General features: G+C 42.3%; 1 protein-coding gene across 1 annotated transcript in view; it reads right to left on the reverse strand.

Annotated features, from left to right (window-relative positions):
• The window catches only part of LOC126416336 (uncharacterized), a 586,934-nt gene extending 574,192 nt beyond the window's left edge, over positions 1-12,742 (reverse strand). The window contains exon 1 of the mRNA XM_050084004.1: positions 12,631-12,742. The gene's annotated coding sequence lies outside the window, so the exon portion shown is untranslated. The remainder of the gene's footprint in view (positions 1-12,630) is intronic.
• Between the last annotated feature and the right edge of the window lie 630 nt (positions 12,743-13,372).

Consider the following 13,372-nt stretch of genomic DNA (forward strand, 5'->3'; position numbering starts at 1 on the left):
AAACGAGAATTGGTGCCTGGAATGTCAGAACTCTGCTACAAGCAGGAAAACTAGAAAACCTTAAAAGAGAGATGGGAAAGAATCATATGGACCTCGTGGGAGTTGCTGAGGTAAGGTGGAATGGACATGGAGAGTTGCAGTCAGATGAATATGTATTCTAATACTCAGCAGGAGAAGTAAAAGGAATTAATGGAGTAGGAATGATCATGACAAAGGAATTGGCTAAATGTGTGGAATATGTAGACTATGTAAATGACCGGGTTATTGGTGTAAGGCTGAAAGGAGCACAAAAAGATTTACTGATTGTCCAGGTGTATATGCCAACTTCAGAACATGATGACCAAATTGTAGAGGAAAGGTACAGTGTAATAGAGAGAGTAATGGACGAAAATAAAAAATACTGCACAATAGTAATGGTAGACTGGAACGCCATTGTGGGAGAAGGGAAAGAGGGAAACATAGTAGGCAGTCATGGTCTTGGAAAGAGAAATGACAGAGGTGAATGGTTAATTGACTTCTGCAGGGAAAGGCAGCTGATAGCGGCAAACACATGGTTCAAGAACCATAAAAGGAGGCTCTACACTTGGAAATCACCAGGGGATAAATACAGAAACCAAATCGATTTTATACTGGTAGAGGAAAGATACGGGAATGGAATCAAGAAGGTGCACACATTACCAGGTGCAGATATTAATAGTGACCACAACTTACTTATGGCAGAAATAGAAATAAGAATGAAAAAACTGAAAAAGGCGACAATGGTGAAGAAGTGGGATCTAGAGAAGATAAGGTCCAACAAAGAACAAATTACAGAAATGCTGTCTCGGGACTTTCTAAACACATTACGAGACAAAGAAGCACCTGATAATGCCAACGAGTACTGGAATATGCCGAAAAAAGGAATCATTAAAGCAGAACAGCAAAATATAGGATGTAAAAGGGAAAAGGTCAAAAAAACCATGGGTCACACAAGAAATGATTTCCAAGATGGAGGAGAGAAGAAAATTGAAAACCAAGAACACTGAAGATGCAAGAAAGATATACCGAAGGTTAAATAACGAACTGCGAAGAGAAACAGAGCAGGCTAGGAAAAATGGCTAAAAGAGGAATGTGATGAAATTGAAGAACTGGACAGGAAGGGAAGATACGACTTACTATACAACAGAGTAAAGACTATGACATGGGAACAAAACAGAGCAGGAAGTGCTACTATGGAAATTTTGAGTAAAGACGAAGAGGTAGTGTACAAAGATCGTGAAGATGTCCTCCAGAGATGGGAAGAATATATAAAAGAGCTATATGACACAAATAGCAAACCAGAAACTCTGGAACTTGAATCACACAACAGTGTAAGTGATGAAGAGAAAGGACCGACCATCATAATGGAAGAAGTAAAGTCTGCCATTGCTGCAATGAAAAATGGCAAAGCAGTAGGTACAGATACAATACCGGGAGAAATACTAAAATGCTTGAATCACAATGGAATAAGAGAAATATTGAGGTTATGTAATAAAATATATGACAGTGGTGAATGGCCTGAGGACTTTTTGACAACAGTAATGATTCCATTACCGAAAAAACAAGGAACCAAGAAATGCAGCGAGCACAGGACAATCAGGCTCATTTCACTTGCATCCGAAGTGCTGTTAAGAATAATTAATAAAAGACTTGAAAAAGTAATAGAGGAGAATCTCGGCGAGGAGCAGTTTGGCTTTAGACGGAATACGGGCACCAGAGATGCAATAGGGCTCCTACGAATCTTGGGAGAAAGGTTTATTGAAAAAGGAAGAGACCTATATATGTGCTTCATCGATTTAGAAAAGGCATTTGACAATGTGGTTTGGGTCAAGTTGGCGACTATTATGAGGGAAAAGAGAGTGGACTGGAAAACCAGAAGACTTACAAACTCATTATACCTTAATCAAAAAGTTTCAGTTAAAGTGAGAGGAGAAAGTACAAACTGGATCAGACTAGGGAAAGGAGTAAGACAAGGATGCTGTTTATCACCTACTCTTTTCAACCTGTACTTGGAAAATATGACTGACCAATGCTCGTTAGATGACAAAGGAGTAGAAATTGGAGGAAGAAGAGTAGGGTGCTTGAGATTTGCTGATGACATGGTCCTTCTAGCCACAGGGGAAAAAGAATTACAGGATTTGGTGGACACCATTGCAACTAACGGAAAAAAATATGGAATGAAAATTAACAGAAATAAAACAAAAGTATTGGCAATAGGAGGAAATAAGGAAATAAAAATTGTGCTGAATGGAGAAACACTAGAACAGGTGCAAAATTTTAATTATCTTGGAAGCAGGATAGACACCGACTGGAAGTGCACCACAGAAATTAAAACAAGGATAGCAATGGCAAAAGAGGCGTTTTATAAGAAAAGGAGAATCTTCTGCAGCGGTCTTGACAGAGAACTCAGAAAGAGACTCATAAAATGTCTTGTATGGAGTGTTCTTCTATATGGCGCTGAAACACGGACTATGAGGAAAAAAGACAGAGAAAGGCTGGAGGCTTTTAAGATCTGGACATGGCGGAAGATGTAAAGAATAAGTTGGATGGACAGAGTAAAAAATGAAGAGGTACTGAGAATAGTGGGAGAGAGAAGACAGTTACTAGACGTAATAAAGAGAAGAAAAAGAAATTGGATTGGGCATATATTAAGAAAGAATGACGGACTGATAAAAACAGCTTTAGAAGGTTATGTAGAAGGGAAAAGGAAGCGAGGAAGGAAGAGTTTCCAGATACTGGATGACATGATGGACGGTACAACATGCAGCAGCCTTAAGAAGGAAGCAATGGATCGCAGAAAATGGAGAGGCAAAGGCCCTGCTAATATAGCAGATAACTGATGATGATGATGTCGTAATGGCGCAATGGCAGCCATTTCGTGAAATGTAATCAATCACACGATTTTCTGGCTTCAAACACAAGATAACAGGGAAAAATACTTTACATATTTTTGCTATCAGGAAAAGAAAATATTCTTCGCAGAAAAGTTTTCATTATAAATATAGGCTTCGTCGAACCCAAAGACAATAAATAAATGTACGAGGCTCAGACTTGCTTGTGAGTAAATCGCTGGCTGGTAAGAATCTTGTTTCCACTGCCGTAAATATTATTCGAATCATAATTGACAGCACAAAAGGACACTGTTTAAGAAAGAATTTACGTAACATTGGGAATAATAATCCAGCTACTTAGATGATTATATCGTGTCTCTCTCTGGAACAATAGTTATTTATCGGACATTAACTACTACAATTTTAAACAATCGCTTGTATTTTTGAGTTATTCGTGTGTGTTGGCCACCTTTACTCAGAATTATTTGCTTACATAGCAACAGTGATGATCGTTAGCGTATATTTTAGTGTGCGAAAAGTACGCGACGTCACGGCTTATAAATATTTTTATCCACGTTTGCAAACGCAACAGACCGATACCCTTTGTTAAAGAAGAGATAGAGATAGAGAGGGAGAGAGACGATGTAACAGTCAACCAGTTCGGTTCATTTTTGACAGATAGCTTGTGTATAAACAAAAATTAAGGACTGCAAGATATTTTCGTTCACTACCTACCAGATTCTGAGAAAATCGCCCTTAAAGTTCGTGACACTAAATCGACTCAAAATTAAATGTATTGATAAATAATTGTGAACTGGGCATTTCTCGTCGTCGTGAATGTTATCTGGAAACGCATATTTTCCGAGAAATCGGGAAAAGAAACTTAGAACATTGTCGTTTATATGAGCATAAAGGTAAACATGCTTCAGCGAAAGCGGCAGTAGCCGAGTGGCCAAGACACCTGATTTGTGAGCGGAGATTCTGTGTTGCACTCCTACACGGATAATGCAACATTTTTCTTTTTTTTTATATGTAACTTTCTCAGTTTCGGAACTGGTTGAAATTGGACCATTCATAAAGCATATAAATCACTAGGGAATAATAGCAAGGCAGGTGAATCAATTACCTCAAGCAGTTTCAGTAGCGTAGAAGTAACCTTTTAAGCCCTGCTGTATGAAAACAGGTGCAAAATGAAATGCTGTGGAATCTTCAGGAAGAACATCAGCAGCTGACCACAGGACGTTTTGTTTAAACCGAGGCGTGGCACCGAGTGCGCACAGATAAGAGGCATATTCGGAAAGTAAGGTCCGATTAGGCGCGAAATGGAAACCACTGTGAAACTTCGATGGAACTTTGCACGGATGTGTGCCTGTCGATCGCTTCACGTCGCTCGTTTCAATTTAGAGAGCAAAGTGATCACATAGAAATTCCTAAAACAACAGTGTCTCTCGCCAAGTATGTGAATTTTGTAAGAGATTTCGCCTGAAGCTATGCAGCCCACATAGCACAAGTGCCATTCATATCTTTCTTCGAGACATTCTGCAGGGGCAATGATGACTCTCCAGCAGCGTTTTCGATGCGAAGTGTTTGATCACCCACAATAAGCCCCTAACTGGCTCCCTCCATTGTTCATCTCTGCTCACGTTGAATGCTGGCGACGAAGACAACATTTTGCCTCAAACAATGAAAGGCAGACCAGCGTAGAAAATTGGCGGACAACACAGGTGGCTGCTTTCTGTGACGAGTGTACTGGAAGGTTTGTACAACGTCATGGCAAATGCCTAAGTCAGAATGGCGTCTATTTAGAGAGGTAGCTGGAAGGTGTGGGTAACTTAGATTATAATTTTTTTTATTTTTATTTTCACTGTGGTTTTCCTTTCGCGACCCATCAGACCTTACGTTCCAAACAGCTCTTGTAAAAGCCGGCCGCGGTGGTCTCCCGGTTCTAGGCGCTCAGTCCGGAACCGCACGACTGCTGTGGTCGCAGGTTCGAATCCTGCCTCGGGCATGGATGTGTGTGGTGTCCTTAGGTTAGTTCGGTTTAAGTGGTTCTAAGTTCTAGGGGACTGATGACCACAGATGTTAAGTCCCATAGTGCTCAGAGCCATTTGAAGCCAGCTCTTGTAAAAGAACACGCATGTGCTGCCCTTGTTTCCTGTTTGTCACTGATTGTGAGCAGTCAAATTATAAAGAGTGATTATTTCCCCCAGGGAAGATTTGCTTTTTGTGGTAAGTCTGTCGCAAGCTCCAACATACTTGCAGTGAACTGATGTTGCATCTCACGGAAAACAATATTTTTTGTGAAACAATACAGTGACCGTTCGTAAATAATATATGTGATGCGCCTTGTACAGTAAGTAATTTGCAGTAAGTCACATGTTGCATTATATAGTGATGTCATAGTCTTTACCATAATTTAGGAGTTGCACCATAATTGTGGTAATGGATGACGCATTGCCTTCGACCAGCACTGAAACGAGCATTTGTGAGCCTGCCGCTGTGGGAATCACAAGACACACGCATCACAATGCGCTACCCACGCCAGGCAGTTCCGGTTCTCAGCGTTCCAAATTGGTTCGAGCGGCTATCGTCGAGTGTTGTTTGGAGCTGCAGAATGATGTCAGTATTGAAGAATTGTATCACGAAGCTGAAAGTGATGAAATGGAATACGTCGAAACTTGTGGACTAAAGTTGTTAGTGGTAGTTCGGGAACCTTGAAGTCGCAGTGGGTTCTGGAAGAGAACTACGAGCTAGAACTACGGAAAAGTACCCTTTTCAGTTAAAGTCAGGCAGTAATAGCCGACCGCGACAGACGCAGCTACAGGTAAGTAAACCGCTTTTGTGACATTTACGAGTTCCTAACCAAGTTCAATTTTATTATATCTGTGTGCTTTAATAGTTTAGTTTCTTGAGTATCTGCGTGTAAATTTAAAATCTTATAGCCACAGTTCTCGCGTTTTCGTTTGCGTCAGAAAATAAACCACTTTTGTGACATATTACAAGTTCCTTATCAGGGGCTAATTATTTGGTTTCACCTGAGTGCTTCGGTAGTTAGGTTTTTGAATATCTGCGTACTACTATGACACAGTTCGTGCGTTTTCGTCAAGTTCTACGGTAGATTTCCGTAGCGCTAGTCGATAGTCCGTTTATCTGCATAGTTTAGTTTTCCATGACCTTTAGTATGGACAGGGACTGCGATTGTTGTGTGTGGATGCGAGTCGAGTTGGTGACACTTCGCTCTCAGCTTCAGGCTGTGATGGCTTCGGTTACACTGCTTGAGGCTGCAGTGGATGGGCACCACTGTTGTGGGCCGGCCATTGGGATCCAACGGACGTCCAGCTCGTCAGAGTCCTCCGATCGGTCCTCACCGGTGTCCAGCCCAGTTACTGCTGGCACTGAGGCTGACCTCTCACCTGTTTTTGTGTGGGAGGTCGCCCCTGGGCGAAGCAGGCAGCGAAAGACTTCCCAGTCGGCCGCACGTAGGGCCTCCCCAGTTTTTCTGACAGACAGGTTCCAGGTGCTGTCTGTGGCTGACACTGCCGCTGAGCCAGATGCTGTCACCTGTCCTGTTTCAGGGGAAACCACACAGCCTGCAAGATCTGGGCAATCGCAGAGGGCGGGATTATTGGTAGTTGGGAGCTCCAACGTTAGGCGCTTTAAGGGGCCCCTTAGGGACTTCGCTGACAAGAAGGGTAGGAAAACCAATGTGTACTCCGCGTGCATACTGGGTGGAGTCATTCCAGATGTGGAGAAGGGCCCTCCCGGATGCCATGAAGAGCACAGGGTGCAGCCAACTGCAGGTGGTGGCTCATGTTGGTACCAATGATGTGTGTCACTTTGGATCAGAAGAGATTCTCTCTGGTTTCGAGCAGCTAACAGAAGTGGTAAAGGCTGCCAGTCTTGCTTGCAAGATGAAAACAGAGCTGACCATTTGCAGCATAGTCGACAGGACCGATTGCGAGCCTCTGGTACAGAGCGGAGTGGAGGGTCTAAATCAGAGGCTCAGACGGTTCTGCGACCGTGTGGACTGCAGATTCTTCGACTTGCGCCAAAGGGTGGTTGGGTTTCGGGTTCCACTGAATAGGTCAGGTGTGCGCTATACGCGGGAGGCGGCTACACGGGTAGCAGGGGCTGTGTGGCGTGGACTGGGTGGTTTTTTAGGTTAGAGGGTCTCGGGAAAACACATGTAGGGCTTCAGTATCAAAGGTAGCAGGCTGAACACAGGAATAACGTAGATAAAGGAACCATTGGTATAACAGTTTTAAACTGTCGTAGCTGTGTTGGAAAAGTACCAGAGCTCCAAGCGCTAATAGAAAGCACTGATGCTCAAATCGTTATAGGCACTGAAAGCTGGCTGAAGCCGGACACAAGCTCAGTCGAAATTTTTGCGAAAAACCTAACGGTGTTCCGAAAAGACAGGCTAAACACGGTTGGCGGTGGCGTGTTTGTTGCTGTCAGTAGTAGTTTAACTTGTCGCGAAATTGAAGTAGATACTTCCTGTGAGTTAGTATGGGCAGAGGTCATTGTTGGCAACCGGAATAAAATAATAATTGGATCCTTTTACCGACCTCCCAATTCAGTTGATACAGTTGCCGAAAGGTTCAAAGAAATCTTGAGTTTCATTTCAAACACGTACCCGACTCATACATTAATAGTTGGTGGTGACTTTAATTTACCCTCGATATGTTGGCGGAAATACATGTTTAATGCCGGAGGTACGCATAAAATATCTGCAATTGTGCTAAACGCATTCTCTGAAAATTATTTCGAGCAGATAGTTCATGAGCCCACGAGAATAGTAAACGGTTGTGAAATCACGCATGACCTCTTAGCAATAAATATTCCTGAGTTAATAACGAACATCAGAACCGATACAGGGATTAGTGAACACAGGGTTGTCGTAGCGAGACTGTGTATTGTAATCCCCAAATCCTCCAAAAATAAGCGAAAAATATACCTATCCAAGAAAACAGATAAAGAGTACTTGACGCTTTCCTGAGAGACAATCTCCACTCATTCCAAATTAATAATATAAGTGTAGACCAGATGTGGCTTGAATTAAAAGACATAGTATCGTCAATAATTGAGAGATTTATACCAAATAAATTAAACGACGGAGCTGATCCTCCTTGGTACACAAAACGGGTTAGAACACTGTTGCAGAAACTACAGAATAAACATGCCAAATTTAAACAGACGCAAAATCCCCAAGATTGTCGATCTTTTACAGAAGCTCGAAATTTAGCGCGGACTTCAATGCGAGATGCCTATAACAGTTTCCACAATGAAACGTTGTCTCGAAACCTGGCAGAAAATCCAAAGAGATTCTGGTCGCATGTGAAGTATGTTAGCGGCAAGAAACTATCAATTCCTTCTCTGCGCGGTAACAACGGAGATACTATCGAAGACAGTGCTGCCAAAGTAGAGATACTAAACACAGTCTTCCGAAATGCCTTCACAAAAGAAGACGAAGTAAATATTCCAGAATTCGAATCAAGAACAGTTGCCGGCATGAGTAACGTAGAAGTAAATATCCTCGGAGTAGTGAAGCAACTTAAATCACTTAATAAAAGCAAGTCTTCTGGTCAAGACTGTATACCAATTAGGTCCCTTTCGGAATATGCTAATGCATTAGCTCCATACTTAACAAACATATACAACCGTTCGCTCGACGAAAGATCCGTACCCAAAGACTGGAAAGTTGCACAGGTCACACCAATATTCAAGAAAAGTAGTATGAGTCATCCACTAAATTACAGGCCCGTATCGTTAACGTCGATATGTAGCATGATTTTGGAACACATCTTGTGTTCGAACATTATGAATTACCTCGAAGAAAACTGTCTATTAACACACAGTCAACATGGGTCTAGAAAACATCGTTCCTGTGAAACACAACTAGCTCTTTATTCACATGAAGTGTTGAGTGCTATTGACAAGGGATTTCAGATCGATTCCCTGTTTCTGGATTTCCGGAAGGCTTTTGACACTGTACCACACAAGCGGCTCGTATTGAAATTGCGTACTTATGGAATATCGTCTCAGTTATGTGACTGGATTTGTGATTTCCTGTCAGAGAGGTTACAGTTCGTAGTAGTTACAGTTCGTACTAATTGACGAAAAGTCATCGTGTAAAACAGAAGTGATTTCTGGCGTTCCCCAAGGTAGTGTTATAGGCCCTTTGCTGTTCCTTATCTATATAAACGATTTGGGAGACAGTCTGAGCAGCCGTCTTCGGCTGTTTGCAGATGACGCTGTCGTTTCTCGACTAATAAAGTCATCAGAAAATCAAAACAAACTGCAAAACGATTTAGAAAAAATATCTGATTGGTGCGAAAAGTAGCAGTTGACCCTGAATAACGAAAAGTGTGAGGTCATCCACATGAGTGCTGAAAGGAACTCATTAAACTTCGGTTACACGATAAATCAGTCAAATCTAAAAGCAGTAACTTCAAAACTGCGTTTTATTGGCAGGACACTTACAAAATGCAACAGACCTACTAAGGAGACAGCCTACACTACGCTTGTCTGTCCTCTTTTAGAATGCTGCTGCGCGGCGTGGGATCCTTACCAGATAGAACTGACGGAGTATATCTAAAAAGTGCAAAGAAAGGCAGCACGTTTTGTATTGTCGCGAAATATGGGAGTGAGTGTCACAGAAATGATTCAGGATTTGGGCTGGAAATCGTTAAAAGAAAGGCGTTTTTCGTTGCAACGGAATCTTCTCACGAAATTCCAATCACCCACTTTCTCCTCCGAATGCGAAAATATTTTGTTGACACCGACCTACATAGGGAGGAACGATCACCACGATAAAATAAGGGAAATAAGAGTTCGTACGGAAAGATATAGGTGTTCATTCTTTCCGCGCGCTATACGAGATTGGAATAATAGAGAATTGTGAAGGTGGTTCGACGAACCCTCTGCCAGGAACTTACATGTGATTTGCAGAGTATCCATGTAGATGTAAATGTAGAAAATAAAAGAGGTAACATTGGCCAAGGAACATACAGATTGAAATCTGCAAATTTAGCGAAAGAAAGTAGCGATAACGCCCCTGAAAAGGAAGAAGCATTTGGCACTGTGGGTAACAGACGTCATGAAAGGAGGGACAAGATACGACCAGCAGCAGTTGATAAACAAATCGACATTCGATCGACCTGTCGAATATGGTCTGCGTTACGAGCGTGTGACAAGGAGAATACACCAGCAGTGGGCTGCGAGTGCAGCGCTTCGGATTACGATTAACAAAGATTTTACGTTTGCTGCATCTTTGTCTCGGGCAAAGAATTTCAAATCAGATTATAAAATTAGTCACTGGCACATCACGAAATACGCCCCGAACACGGAGGTAGAGAATATCAGAGATGCAGAGAACCTTGCAGCACTTTTCAGCACACACACTAACTCACTTATTACCAGTCTTAATCGCGATTACGTGATCAACAGCGACCGCATAGGGTGCGAGTATCGACGCGTGTTGGCGAGTAAGGGAGAAAGACGTACACTTGTCGCAGTCAGAACTATACATGAAACCACGCATTCGTACACGTTGCACTATACCATTATCGCGTCTGGCAAAGTTTTGCCTGAAGTTTTAGTGTTTTCACAGGAGAAACTAGTGGCAAACTTGCTTTGCCAGTTATTCAAGAATTCAGTCGTTTAGCCGATTCGTTACAAAATGTTTACGTTACCTGCTCCAAATCGAGTAAGTAACAAGTTCGATTTACGGAACATATCTTGTGAATGGTTTAGAAACTGTACGTTGCTGGTAACAGGTTTTGTCTCACATTAGATTCCTGGTACTATTATGTGTGACACCATGTCTACAGACGACGAGTGCCAACCGAGATGCATAGGACAAGTAATACTGCCAGACTATACACTTACGTCCCAGCCGTGTGATGTTCATTTTTGTCGTCAAAATAAATCTTTACTGTAAGGTCTCAAAATTTCCAAACGCTACTCGAAGCCAACGGGGAATTACACATCCGTGGAAATTCAGTTACAATCTACAGTACTGCTCATGTTCAGGTTCAGCACTGCTTTTTCTGGCGATGTTCCGGTATCCATGGTAGGCATCAAAATTGATTCCCGATAAAGAAGTATTTTTAAATGTGAACCAAGTCTGTTTTCCGCCGAATGTTGGCAAGAACCGTTGTAGCTGCTGGGAAATTTCATTCATTAGATGTGCACGGTGCAACGAATATCATTTCGATCGCTTTATTGTTTGACATCGAAAGATGGCTAGTGTGGAACTGAGCCACGTAGCTAATATGGACGAAACTGCTCTGACATTTGATGGGCCGTGTAACAGAATTGTTCGTATGAAAGGTGCTAAAACTGTAACTGTAAAAACAAGTTGTAAAAGGAAAAAATGCACTTCCCTGTTGTCCTCTCACGTTGCGCTTGCGGTACTGAACTTCACCCAATGATTATTTTCAAACGCAAAACAATACCAAAACCCTCTGCAATAACGCCAGCTGTTGTTCTTCACGCACATGACAAGGACTGTATGGATGGCTCGGGTAGGTTCAAATGGTTCAAATGGCTCTGAGCACTATGGGACTTAACATCTTAGGTCATTAGTCCCCTAGAACTTAGAACTACTTAAACCTAACTAACCTAAGGACATCACACAACACCCAGCCATCACGAGGCAGAGAAAATCCCTGACCCCGCCGGGAATCGAACCCGGGAACCCGGGCGCTCGGGTAGGAAATTATGGATTAATGGAATATGGGAGAGAAAAAAGGATACTTTATTGAAGGAAAGTTCTCTTCTTGCGCTAGATCGGTCAAGTAGCCATTTGAAAAATTCAGTGAAAGAGAAACTGAGACAGGGAAATTAATAGCTTACTGTTATTCCGTGAGGAGGGATGGATGAAACCCGACACGAATTCACGACGTAGGGAGCTTTAAAACGACCTACAATCAAACGATTGTGTCAGTGGATAAAATAGTAGTGGTGTAGAGTGAGACATTATCGCTCAGTCTTTCGAGAAGTGCGGCATACGTAACGCTTTCGATGGCAGTGAAGATGACATTGTATAGCAAGAGGCCAACGATGACGACGAGGAGAAAGAAGGAGAAGAAGTTAAAAATTCAGAGGACGATTATCATAGATTTAAAAGGTCAGCTCGGTTTTAAAAATTACGAGTTTTTTTACTATGGCTTTGCAATGTAATGATAAAAAGGTTAATTTTAAAAAAATTGTTTGAAAATTAAGATCCGTCTTATAGTCCGTAGTGTCTTATATCAGGTAAAATACGATTTGTTTTATTGTTCTGTGTAACGTGTAACATTTTTTTTTATTACACTTTGTAATACTTTTCACACTCTCATTCCAGTAGTTTTTGACTTGCATCGTAACACGTGAATCACCCTCCGTACCTAACTAAATTCAACTTCTAACAGGCTTCCACATTCCTGTTCAGTTATGCCACTTAGGAAACGCCGCCGACATACTTTGCCACTCTAAGAGAGCTTCCAGCAAGTGTCTACTGTTTCTATTGTAGTTCGAATCCGACACGCTTTTACCAAAAGCAAGATTCGTTCAGGAACCTGCTTCGAGAACTTGGAACATGTGACAATAAGAAGGACTGTTATTAGCACCACTGTTTAAAATAAGCTGTAACGAGCAGTAGTCTGTTAAAATTCACAACTGACGAGAACCGGTTCAGGAATGCACCGAAAAAGTTTTTGCGCTACAGGTCGTGGAATATGGTTGAAAAACAAAGAAAACAGATACTTGGTGACGAAATAAATACGAGAAGACTCACGAAAGACGTCCGGTTGGTTCCGCTCGGCGCCGCCGTCGGCCGTGCAGTGCCCGCGCGGTCGTGTGTCCCGGCTCCCCGCAGCCTGCCCGCCTCCCCCTACCCCCTCTGTGAATGCTATCTGCACTCGACCCACACCTCCACACCAGAGGCGCCGAGGACACGCGATAACTGCTGCCGCGTCCCAGCTCGCGACCTCTGCCTACTTGATACAGATGGGCCGGACGGTTAGTCTGGAGTAACCGTTATCACGGTTCCAGATGTTTATTTATAACCGTTACTTACAACGGTTATAAATAACTCTCAAGTTGTTTTTCACTACGGAATACCGAATATTCCGACGGGGTTACAGTTGAATAACGACGTAGGTGGAATCCATCAGTTTAGTTATCAGTATAACAGCGAGTAGTGCGAAATGGCAGGAATGTAGTATGAATCGTGCCATAACCTTAGCTAATTAACCGCGGTACTTTTCAGTTGATGTTTGAACGATTATTAGTGTTCAATGTTATATGTATGTAAGTTATCGGTCGCTATTGCAAATACACTACTGGCCATTAAAATTGCTACACCAAGAAGAAACGCAGATGAGGAACGGGTATTCATTGGAAAAATATATTATACTAGAACTGACATGTGATTACATTTTCACGCAATTTGGGTGCATAGATCCTGAGAAATCAGTACCCACAACAACCACTTCTGGCCGTAATAACGGCCTTGATACGCCTGGGCATTGAGTCAA

The sequence above is a fragment of the Schistocerca serialis genome, chromosome 8 (genome assembly GCF_023864345.2).
Source record: "Schistocerca serialis cubense isolate TAMUIC-IGC-003099 chromosome 8, iqSchSeri2.2, whole genome shotgun sequence".
NCBI classification, from domain to species: Eukaryota; Metazoa; Arthropoda; class Insecta; order Orthoptera; family Acrididae; genus Schistocerca; species Schistocerca serialis.